The following is a 12,556-nucleotide window of genomic DNA, read 5'->3' on the forward strand; positions in this document are numbered from 1 at the left end:
CCTGTTATAGCACCACCATGAGGCAGCTTTTCACCATTTTTACCTATAACTGAACAGGCCCGGTGCCACGAGGCGTCAAAGGGGGTACTTGACCCCTCAACCCGACCCCCTTGACCCCTTAAAAAAAAAAGAAAAGGCACAGGAATTTCAACATATGTTAATTCAGTTCAACTGAATGTATGTGTCTGACATGATTGTCTGCCATTGGGGGGGCGTTCCTGCCATTGGGGGGAGGGGTGCCATTGATGCAGTGGATCAGAGAGAGTGGGCTGTGGACTATTGTGGACACGCTGAATAATGTATTCTCTGAGCACAGACTCAGTTCACTTAATGCGGCCTGCAGGTTAATATCGGAATAATGATATGTTATTGATTTCAGCTGTTACAATTCCAAACATGCAAATGTAACCACCGTGACACGGGTGTAGAAGGAACCACAGGACAATCACTCTCGGTTGGTTGTTTTTTACTGCAAAGACAGTTCACAGCACAAGGGTGATGGATGAATAAAAGGCATACAGCTTTCTCTTGAGAATGCCTGTCTCTCTCAGTCCCAGCATGAACTGCCTTAACAAACTGTCTGTATACACATGTAAGCAATGTTGCAGTACAAAACACTTAACAAGAAATAATTAATGAATTGAATACAACCAAAATAATAAAATAGTCAATACAACAATACAATAACAATTATGCAACTGAATACACAAATACAGTCAATAGTAATACCATTGTGCAATTGAATACACAATTACAATACAGACATTGGGTTGAACATACCTGCAAAGACAGTTCACAGCACAAGGGTGATGGATGAATAAAAGGCATACAGCTTTCTCTTGAGAATGCCTAAAATGAGATTCAGCAAAACCCTTGTCACAATTCACTTCACTTCAACGGAATGTATCAGTCTGCCTAGCGAACTTGGACTACTACTACAACTCCCATGATGCAACAGAACCTGTCACAGCAGTGACGCGCTGCACACCGCGGTCACATCAAAGCAGCATTTTGTGCACAGTGTATCGTTCGTCTTTTACAGCATGCTACAACTATAGCGAATCTTAGTTAACACAGAAATGTTTCCTTATACACAATATACGTCATGAAACCTTCCATTTCGCTGCAAGAGCAAGCACAATATGTAATGTATAACTTTATTACACAGAAGACTTAGCGTTCGCGTACCTGTCTCTCTCAGTCCCAGCATGAACTGAGAGGAAACGGTGACGTGCGCAAACCACTAGAAACGGGTGACGCCACTTTCAAGGTATTTGGTAGTACGTTCCAAACAGCGCAAACTATTGACTGCCGTGAACCACCACTACATAACTGTCATAAGAAAGTGCATTAACACTGTCACCAATGCATAGTCAACCCATAAATCAAAGAAATACAATAACCCAAAACCTGTTTACCCCTACGACCACACTCCAATGGAGTGTTCCAGCTCAAACCATCCCGCAGCCTAGGGGCAGGCTATTTGGGTAGAACTCTGACCCAAACAACCTTATTAATATAGGGGTGCCTGATTTATAGTGGTTATTGTATTACCATTCTTATATTCTCCCCCTCTTTAAAGAGAAAGTGGCTCCTGACACTTATTAGCACATGTTAACTACTAGAGAGGTTCCACACTGCTGGCAAGAATATGTTTGCCAAGGAACGGGGTTCCAATAAGAAACCATCGGACTTAGTGCATTAAGGGCAGGTGCCAGAGTATGGTAACTTGGTCGCCCAAGCATATCATACGTTAACATCTCTTTTGGTCTAGGTTCCCTTTGGGATCTCCTTATTGCACACCCCTCAGCTGCTGGGAGGTTCGAACCCGAGGCCTCTACTACCTCCGGTATATGTGAAGTATCAACAGCACCCTGTTCTGCCTCAATACCCCCTAGCTCATCTTGACCGTTGTCAACAATTCCCATTTCAGCCTGCCTTTGACCGTTGTCAACAATTCCCATTTCAGCCTGCCTTTGCGTGTTCTGGTTTACCATCCCATCTATGCAATGACCTCCCTGCCGATTAGGTTCAAGTTCAACAGCCTGCCTGCCTTGATTGGACCTTGTGTGTATCCCCACATTGTCAGTGTCGTTAAGGGGGGGGTTCGCTATCCTAGACCAAAAAACGTCCTCCCCATCGGACTCCTCCGAGCTGTCAACATCGTCGCCCTCTGTCACTGGTAATCCCTGTTTCACTGGTCGCCGCTGCTCCCTTCTGTCATCTGATTCAAAGGGTAGATCATTTACCAGCTTAAGCATGTTCCGGTGTAATGTTCTGGACTTTTTGGTATCCCCAGTCTCCCTATGTACCCTGTACACCGGGGTGTCCCCCAACTGCTCTACCACCCGGTGAACCATTGATTCCCAGTATGCTCGCAGCTTTCCGGGCCCTCCTCGCTCTGACATATTTTTAACAAGAACCCTGTCCCCTGGTTGAAGGGTCACTGCCTTCGCTCTCTGATCATAATAGACCTTATTTTTGGCTGAGGACCTCTGGCTATTCTCTGATGCCATTTCATAAGCCTGCTTCATCTTTCTGCCCCAACTCTGAGCATACTCTGGATAGGACTTGTGCTCATCTGTCTGAGTGTTGCCAAATAGGAGGTCTATTGGGAGTCTAGGTGGCTGACCAAAGAGGAGATAGTGAGGTGAAAACCCTGTGGCATCATGCCGCGTACAGTTGTATGCATGCACAATGTGCTGCAGGTGATCTTTCCACCGTGACTTTTGGTTCTCTGGGAGAGTACGCAGCATCTGCAAAAGAGTTCGGTTCACTCGCTCTACAGGGTTGCACTGAGGATGATACGGTGTTGTACGAGAGTGTGCTACCCCAGCCAGCTCTTGGAGCCTCGCAAACATCCGATTCTCAAATTCCCGACCCTGGTCATGGTGGAGTCTTGCTGGATATGAAAACCTTGGGATAAAGTCATAAAATATCTTCTCTGCTGCTGTTCTCCCTGACTTGTTGCGAGTAGCATAAGCTTGCACAAACCTAGTGAAGTGGTCGACTAACACCAGTATGTATTCATAACCACCTTGGCTTGTCTCCAGGTGTAAAAAGTCAACTGAGACCAGTTCAAAGGGGGCACTAGACGTCAGTTTGCCCAATGGGGCCCGTGGCTCAACATTGGGTTTCTTTTGCTTTACACAACTGCACCTTTTGTTAACATACTCTTCAACTTCTTTTTGCATAAAGGTCCAATAAAACCTGTCCCTGATCAAGTGTAGGACCTTTTCAACCCCCACATGCCCCATGTCGTTGTGTAGGTGCTGTAATACCCTCGCCTTGTATACCTCTGGGAGTACCAGCTGCCTCCTGTCACCAACCTGTCGGTACAGAATGCCATCATCGAGCCTGAGCTTTGTCCACTCATGTAATAAGCGTTTTGCTGCAGGACACAGATCCTTTCGGGCTAGTTCTGATGGTGCTTGTTTCTTTGTAACCCAAAAGATCACATCTTTAATGCCTTGATCATCCTGCTGTGCTGCACGTATCTCCTCACTCTTCAAGGGGATAATCTCTTCCTGTTCTTTGTCCTTAGACCTCGGGGGAACAATAGACAGGGCTGCAACCCATACCTGCTCACTCTTTGTGTTTGTGCTTCCCTGCCAAATAGCTGAAATAATATCATGTGTCATTATTTCAGTGAATTCTTGATCACCCTCTTGCCACTCTATGGGGTATCTGGAGAGAGTGTCCGCATCGATATTAGTCTTCCCAGGGCGGTACTTGATCTCAAAATTAAAGTCTGCAAGTTCCCCCACCCAGCGATGTCCCACTGCATTCAGTCTAGCCGTACTCAACACGTAAGTGAGTGGGTTGTTATCGGTATAAACTGTAAATGATGGAGCATAGTATAGGTAGTCACGGAACTTATCACATATAGCCCACTTTAATGCTAGAAATTCAAGTTTCCCTGAATGTAAGTGATAGTTCTTCTCTGTTGGTGATAAGGTTCTCGAACCATAGGCTATGACTCTGAGCTTATCCTGCTGTTGTTGATACAGTACTGCACCAAGTCCCTCATTAGAAGCATCCGTATGAAGGATGAATGGTTGCTCAAATATGGGATACGCCAACACCGGTGGTTTAGTTAACATTTCAACCAGTTGATCAACAGCCGCCTTGTGTTTCTGTGTCCACACTACTGGTGCCCCTGATGGTAACTGCCCAGAAGGTTTTGTTTGTTTCCTTTTTGCTTTTCCTGTTACTGGCCTGTCTTCCTTAGACTGAAGCAGCTCATACAGCGGTTTCGCAATTCTGGAAAAGTCCTGTAGAAAAGTTCTGTAATAACTCAAGAACCCCACCAGCTTTCTCACCTCACCTACAGTGCTAGGTGACTTCTCTTTCAAGACCCTAACTGCTTGTAGGTCCTTCGGGTCAACACAGACCCCTTCCCCTGGCACCAGGCGGCCAACGTATCTCACCTCCCGTTTAAAAAGTTCACATTTAGCTGGCCTGAGTTTGATACCATGTTGACGCATCCTGTGTAACACTTTCCTAACATCCTCTACATGACCCTCAAAAGTCTGTGAGTAGCAAAGTACATCATCTAGATATGGGGAACAACATTCATCTCTAATTCCCTCAAGTGTCTCTTCCATGCATCGCTGAAATGCAGCTGGGGCATTCATCAATCCAAACGGAATACGAACCCATTCGTATAAGCCCCAGGGTGTACTGAAAGCTGTCATGTGCCTAGACTCCTCTGACACAAAGCCTTGGTGATATGCAGATCCCTGGTCAAGAATAGAGAACCATGTAAACCCTCCCAGGTTGTCTAAAAGATCTCGAATCCTCGGCAGAGGATGTCGGTCTGGTATGGTTTTTTTATTAAGACCCCGGAAATCATTACACAGCCTTAAACTTTGATCTTTTTTCCTCACACAGACAATGGGTGAGGAGTATGCAGATTTAGACTTCTGAATCCAGCCCCTTTGGAGTAGGTTGTGGATATAGTCTTTCACCTCTTTGTAAAGGGGCTTGGGAATCGAGCTATAAGACTTCTGCACCGGTGTGTCATCACAGACCTTAATTTTTAGATTGAGTGCTGGCACACACCCTATGTCTCCATCCTCTTTGGCAAATACATCCGATTCCTCAAATAACATCTGTCGTGCTGTCTCTGCCTGTTTTGGCGTCAAGTGGCTCAAATCTACTGGTGGGTGCCACTGTTCATGTGTCACTGTGTTGACACTGTCACTATTACTGGAACTAACCTCTGTCTGTATAGTCAGTAATGCAGCCTGGCTTTCGACCCCCTTAACATCTGGTATGAGGTCTGGACTATGCTCAACCATGTCGACAGAGGCATCGTCTAAAGGTATTGGGGCTACAGCCATAATGGACTCGATGCTGCCCAAACATGTTTTCGGGGCAAGCCATAGGTCAAATGCGGATGTGTTGAAAACCTTAACCTTTACAGCCTTGGAGGCCCCTGGTGGCAACTCTACAATGCTAGGATAGAGTTCCAGACCCTCTGATAGATAGGACATGACACCAGGCTCGAAGAGCATTATACCCCCACCTGGGCAGCCCCGCACCCAACATTTCACATCCCTAATCTGCCTACTTGGAATGTTGAACCCAGTTTTCCCTGACTTGACCATGTAGCTGAAATCCTCTTGCTCATTAACCTTGTAGCTGAAATCGTCTTGCTCGCCCACAATAGCCTCAACAGAGTCAACTCCATTACCCACAATGTTTCTTTTGACTGTGACTTCCCTTAAAAGGGTTTGAAGGTTGATCCCACCCCTCCCCTTTATAACTTCACTTACTACATTGAAGCCTACAAGGGGAAGGCTTAGGTTGCTCTGACTCACTAACATGGGCACCTCTATGGCCAGCCGACCATATTTAACGCTCTGAATTTCAACTACTGCCTCAATCCAACCCTCAAAAGGCATTCCCAACCCATTTGCTGCGGTTAGATCAAGACGCTCATTTGTTTCCAGTAATTTCTCTATGGGTTCAATTACAGTGCCTTCTAAATTATGTTCAAGCCAATCTCTTCCCACAATAGTAACCTGGGCACCGGTATCCAATAATGTCTCACAAGACACCCCATTTATCCGGCAAGGCAGTATGCATTTCTTTCCAATTAAAGGGGCGACAAGTTTAGTTTCCCACTGTTGTTTGCATTTCTCAATGTTAATTTGATTTGTGTCCAGATTTATACTGTGTGCCAAACCCTCTGATGGGGACATGTTCGAAGGTGAAGTCACAGGCTGTCCCCTTCCGGTGACCTCTTCCAGTTTCCCTGCCGCTGTACCCTCAGTAAACATCCCACGGCCCGGTGCCCAGCTTGACCACACTTGAAACAATGAACACACTTCTCATTACCCTGTTTAACACAGTTGTTACATTTGCCCTTTTCCTGCTGGGTACGAGACACTGCTGTGTTAACTGCCATGGCATCAACACCATGCGTATTCTCCTCCAGTTCTCTGACGTTAAACATCTTTTCCAAATTTTTGTTTAGGGATGAAAACTGAACTGCTAATGCCTGAATGGCATCCCTATTGGCTTGTATGTCTGCAGACAGATGCCCTTGTTCTTTCTCAGAACTATTGTCATTGCTCTCACTCTGCTGCACTACATAAGCACTTACTGGACGATGTCTGCCTGACCCCCCTAGACGTTTCTGTCTTTCTGTATCTTCCCTCATCGACTCTGTAATCAGGTCAATGATAAAGGCATCTGTCACTTTAAGGTCACTAATATGAGGTTTGATATCTCTCCTGACATCTGTATGCTTGTCACTGAATCCTTGGTATAAAGTGCGCAGAAATGTGCCCTGAACCAGGTTTTTGTCATAATTGAATGAAGCCACTCCCTGATTGGAAACATTCAACACACTATGTTTAAGCCCAATGAGTCGATAAGCAAATTGTTGAGGGGTTTCTTTGTCAAGCTGCCTGGCGCTGCTAAGCTCCTGAAACAGTTCACTACTGTCTTTCCCTTTCATGTGTGATTTTAGAAAACCTTTAAGTTCAGCCACTGTCAGCCCATCGTAATTACACAACATGTCTTTAAGAGCACCTGGCTTAATGACCTTAATTACAGCTCTCACAACCTCAGACTCTGGGACATTTGCTCTTGACCCATCCTCGACCTGCTTGCAAATATTACTGTAACTCATGTCAGCACAAGTGTCTGAAATCTGACCACCAAAGATTTTAAACTCACGCTGTGGCAGTAGGGCTGCCACATCAGATAATCTCACCAGTCCACTCTGCGGTATGGGCGGAGTCTTCAGCGATCCGGTGTCTGGACCAAGAGAGTCTGCAGATGGTGTGTCCAGAACAAGAGAGTCTGCAGATGGCGGCTTCGGCTGGGCATCAGGGGCCTTTTCCGATGTCAAGGAGGTCACGTGCCCCCTGATTAACCCACTAACAATGTCCTGAAGACTGAGCAGCTCTGAGAGGCCTTCATCCTCCAGGACTGTCAGCTGGTCACAGTTCATGTAGGTCACCACATAGTCGAACAGTTCAGCTTCATTGTCCCCAGTACTGTCCGGGGGCTTGGTAGCCATATCTCTGCTGATGGCTTTGGCAAGTTCTTGCAACTGGTCCTCAGACAGCTGGATCAGGAGCTTCTTAATGCTCCACACTACCTTCTTCCGTGTATCAGTGTCGGCCATCCTGCCTCCGTCCTCTCTGCTCCTTGCAAACTGCACTCGCCTCGTCTCTACACGTCCGTCACTGTGGTTGTGGTTCTTCAAATCTACAACAGGAAGTTGTCATAGATCCCGGACGAGCCCCCAAAATGTAACCACCGTGACACGGGTGTAGAAGGAACCACAGGACAATCACTCTCGGTTGGTTGTTTTTTACTGCAAAGACAGTTCACAGCACAAGGGTGATGGATGAATAAAAGGCATACAGCTTTCTCTTGAGAATGCCTGTCTCTCTCAGTCCCAGCATGAACTGCCTTAACAAACTGTCTGTATACACATGTAAGCAATGTTGCAGTACAAAACACTTAACAAGAAATAATTAATGAATTGAATACAACCAAAATAATAAAATAGTCAATACAACAATACAATAACAATTATGCAACTGAATACACAAATACAGTCAATAGTAATACCATTGTGCAATTGAATACACAATTACAATACACACATTGGGTTGAACATACCTGCAAAGACAGTTCACAGCACAAGGGTGATGGATGAATAAAAGGCATACAGCTTTCTCTTGAGAATGCCTAAAATGAGATTCAGCAAAACCCTTGTCACAATTCACTTCACTTCAACGGAATGTATCAGTCTGCCTAGCGAACTTGGACTACTACTACAACTCCCATGATGCAACAGAACCTGTCACAGCAGTGACGCGCTGCACACCGCGGTCACATCAAAGCAGCATTTTGTGCACAGTGTATCGTTCGTCTTTTACAGCATGCTACAACTATAGCGAATCTTAGTTAACACAGAAATGTTTCCTTATACACAATATACGTCATGAAACCTTCCATTTCGCTGCAAGAGCAAGCACAATATGTAATGTATAACTTTATTACACAGAAGACTTAGCGTTCGCGTACCTGTCTCTCTCAGTCCCAGCATGAACTGAGAGGAAACGGTGACGTGCGCAAACCACTAGAAACGGGTGACACCACTTTCAAGGTATTTGGTAGTACGTTCCAAACAGCGCAAACTATTGACTGCCGTGAACCACCACTACATAACTGTCATAAGAAAGTGCATTAACACTGTCACCAATGCATAGTCAACCCATAAATCAAAGAAATACAATAACCCAAAACCTGTTTACCCCTACGACCACACTCCAATGGAGTGTTCCAGCTCAAACCATCCCGCAGCCTAGGGGCAGGCTATTTGGGTAGAACTCTGACCCAAACAACCTTATTAATATAGGGGTGCCTGATTTATAGTGGTTATTGTATTACCATTCTTATACAAACATGACCCGCTTTAATTACTTCAGTCTATCAGTAGCTTAATGACTAGTACTAGTCTTTTTTATGTCCAATGTATTTTCATTTCAGTTCATAATCATAAAGTTAACATAACATATAAATGTATTTGAAATTCAATAAAACTTTTCAGGATTCCAATTAAAAAATAGGTGAAAATAATTCAGGCTACCAAAATAGCAAAAAAGCAGATCTACAAGCTCAAAACGCATTGCACTGCGACACGTTTTGAGCTTGTAGATCAGCTATTTTTGACTATATGCATTGTGGCCCTCTGGAGTGACTTTGATATATAGTGGCCCTCTCCATCATCAAAGTTGCCCACCCCTGCCCTATCCAATGTTTTGTTTTGTAGCCTACTGCTGATGTTGGAAAATGGCAATAATAGCACAGTAAAGATGATAATAATCTAATATGATTTGTGTAGTTCTTTATAGATCTAGCCGCTTAATTTTTTATCTCAAAGTGCACCAGATTGAAGCATTTATCGCAAATTAAAAAAATATATCTGGAGCCAAGGGGGGCAAGCCCCCCCGGACCCCCCTGGCGGGCCAGCACTATCATTCAAATCTTGCATAGGACCACCTGAGTCCTACAACAATTTACAATTACAATTTAGGCATTTAGCAGATGCTCTTAATCCAGAGTGATTTACATTAGGCAAGAACAAAAGCATGGGAATACATCACATATATAAAATGCATTTATCATTAAACATGCGTAAGCTAAGAACGTAACTAGAACATATCTATATAATGACACTATACATATAAACTATACATATATACTATACTATGCTATACATATGTACTATGATGTGCTATGACTACATACAATGCAATTATTGTGCTGTCTACATGACATGCTATAAGTCTGTTTCAAATGCTATCTAAGTCTAAAAGTGCTATCTAAGGGGTAGGATAACTGTCAGTTGGGGTAGGACAACTGACACTGCCTGCTTGATTTAACAACGCAATATGATTTTTTTTTTGCCCCCTCAAAAATCTCAAATGAAATTGTCATTTCATCCTGCAGCCGGCCCTGTAACTGCACCAATCTGCGTGAAATGTTGCATGCACACTCCCTAGAGGCCAAGGACAAACCTTTGACATGCATATTTCTGCCTTTTAGAGCGCCACCAGGAGGACGACTTTTGTAAAACACATTTTTGGATATAACTAAAAAATCACACCTGTGTGAACTGAGTGGTGCAAATCCCCCCCACCCCCCACTCTCTCTCTCTCTCTCTCTGTCATTAGCAGGCAACAGTGCAGCACTATCTCTCGCTCTCTGTTTCTGGCACAACAGCACCACTTTTGGTACTCATTGGTACTGGTGCTCATTCACGTCACACACAAACATAGTCACACACATAGTCACACACATAGTTGAACACGGACATTGCTGTTCCTTGGAGTGGTTGCACCACTAAAACAAACAAACATTGCATGGATGCACCTGGGACGTATCCTCAGTGATGTATCCTGAGGTCAACGGGGTTTTGGGTCTCTCAACATCCTACCCCTCACTCAGGCGACCCAGCCGGGAGTGATCAAGTCCCGACTTACGTCCCAGTAGCTACCCTCAATCAGTCCCACTAGGGAAAAACCAGGGGCACACAATCCGTTGGAACTACTCCAGAACTACTCTGCCAGGGCTGGGAGGTACACTTCTGGCGCATGGAGGGACTAGGCTCTGTGGGTTGTCTCCTGTCCGGGCCCCTCCTACGTCTCACCAGGTCCACTCCTGCTCTCACCAGGATCAGGACCTGTGCGTTGCACCAGAGTCCCAGCACCAGACAGTTCATTCAGGAGTGGTGGGCAATGGTTCCGCAGGGACATGGTGCTGTGGTTCCGCTTGCTGCTTGCATGGCCCTCCTAAAGGCCTCACTGAGGTTTGTTGGGCTTCCTCCTCACAGAGGACACAGGCTGGGGCGCTAACCCATACTGCTCACCCGGGTGCCGTCTACATTCCGGCTGTCACCCGTCTCTCCGGTGGTCACCAGACTATACCTGGTTGTCAAACTTGTCACATAGTCTATTCCTATGAGTCACTATAAATCCACCGGATTTTGTCCAAAAATCCCGCAAATCGTTACACAGTATCTCCATAGTCATGTACTCATGACGGATCTATCAGATATGTTATATTCCATCCTAATTGGCTAACATATTGGCTTTCAAATTTTGCAGGATTGGCCCGTTTTGAACAAAAAGCCTCAAATCATGAACACAGCGTGCAATTTGATGTGAAATCTTTCACGCACTTTCCTACTAGACTGAGGAATATAGCCCAACCATTTCACATTGGCCTGTTATAGCGCCACCAACAGGTGGATTGTGCGTGCGTGCGTGCGTGCGTGCGTGCGTGCGTGCGTGCGTGCGTGCGTGCGTGCGTGCGTGCGTGCGTGCGTGCGTGCGTGCGATCAACACGGATCTGCACCATTTCCCATATTCCATCCTGATTGGCATTGGAACAAACAAACAAAAAACATGTTTATATTACCTCTGAACATATTCCTATCCTCCTGGTGGAGACCTGTGCCCAGAAGGGCACTTTTTCTAGTTTAATCTACTTTTGATTGATTGATTGATTGATTGATTGATTGATTGATTGATTGATTGAATACTTAATCAGTTTGCAAATAGTACAGTGGTACGATTAAACAATTGTGCTAAAAGGATAACAAAAAATGTGAACAGATTAAGTATAGGTAGAATCAATCCTGTATTCATCAATCATCACCAAAACGTTTGCTAAAACGGGGTAGAAACATTTCAGAGATTTAACAAAGAACTGCATTGCAGAACCAATGCAAATAGGGTCATCCTTATATTATTTTGGGATGAAGATATTGATTTCCAAACTATTATTTTCATTCACATGATGTCCTTTACATTTCCAACTGTCTTCTAGAGCCCAGCCCTAAGACACAGAATGTAGAGTGGTGCCACGATGATAATTGAGTGCCGTGTTAAGTGAGTGGTGCAACTCCGTGTGGAGGTCCCCGGGGGGGTGTCCCCGGGGGTGTGCCAGTATGTCACTGTACTATACTGGCACACCCGAAATCACCATATATACAGTTAATATGTGCGTGTGTGTTTGTTAGGTTGCGCACAGGTGGTGAAAAACAACCATGCTGTTTTCGTGCTCAGACGCACCCAGCCACCCACCCAGCCAGCCACCCACACACATAGCTCCCTAAGGGAGTGGTTGCACCACTCAAAAACATCTGTTTTGTATGTGTCTATGCCATGGTGTTAACATTACTCTAATTATAATAGAAACTCGTAGCAAAAAAATATTACTTCTGAATTATTTTATTCAGAAGTATTTATTCTGAATGAAGAGCCCTCATGTAACCACGGCCAATGTCCGGCCAAGCACCCTGGGCACAATATATCTTCTCTTCGCAGAAGATGAGTAAGGCTGGGACCGACCGAGGCTACCGGCCAAGTGGATCGAGGCAGCATACTGTAGCTTGATAGGTCCACTTTGAGTTGAGGCCAGCACACAATCACTGCACCAGTATGACCGGCCACCAAATGGTGGCAGTACTGCACTGCAATAACAGATAAATAAAGCTCTGCTATTACACATTAGTTAC

At 45.0% G+C, this 12,556-nt stretch overlaps 1 protein-coding gene across 1 annotated transcript in view; it reads right to left on the reverse strand.

Moving 5' to 3' along the window:
• LOC306924690 (E3 ubiquitin-protein ligase TRIM21-like) overlaps positions 1-12,556 on the reverse strand; it is a 162,269-nt gene that overhangs the window by 140,947 nt on the left and 8,766 nt on the right. The gene's annotated exons all lie outside the window — the stretch shown is intronic.

This window comes from Electrona antarctica (genome assembly GCF_951216825.1).
Source record: "Electrona antarctica genome assembly, chromosome: 6".
In the NCBI taxonomy this organism is placed as follows: domain Eukaryota; kingdom Metazoa; phylum Chordata; class Actinopteri; order Myctophiformes; family Myctophidae; genus Electrona; species Electrona antarctica.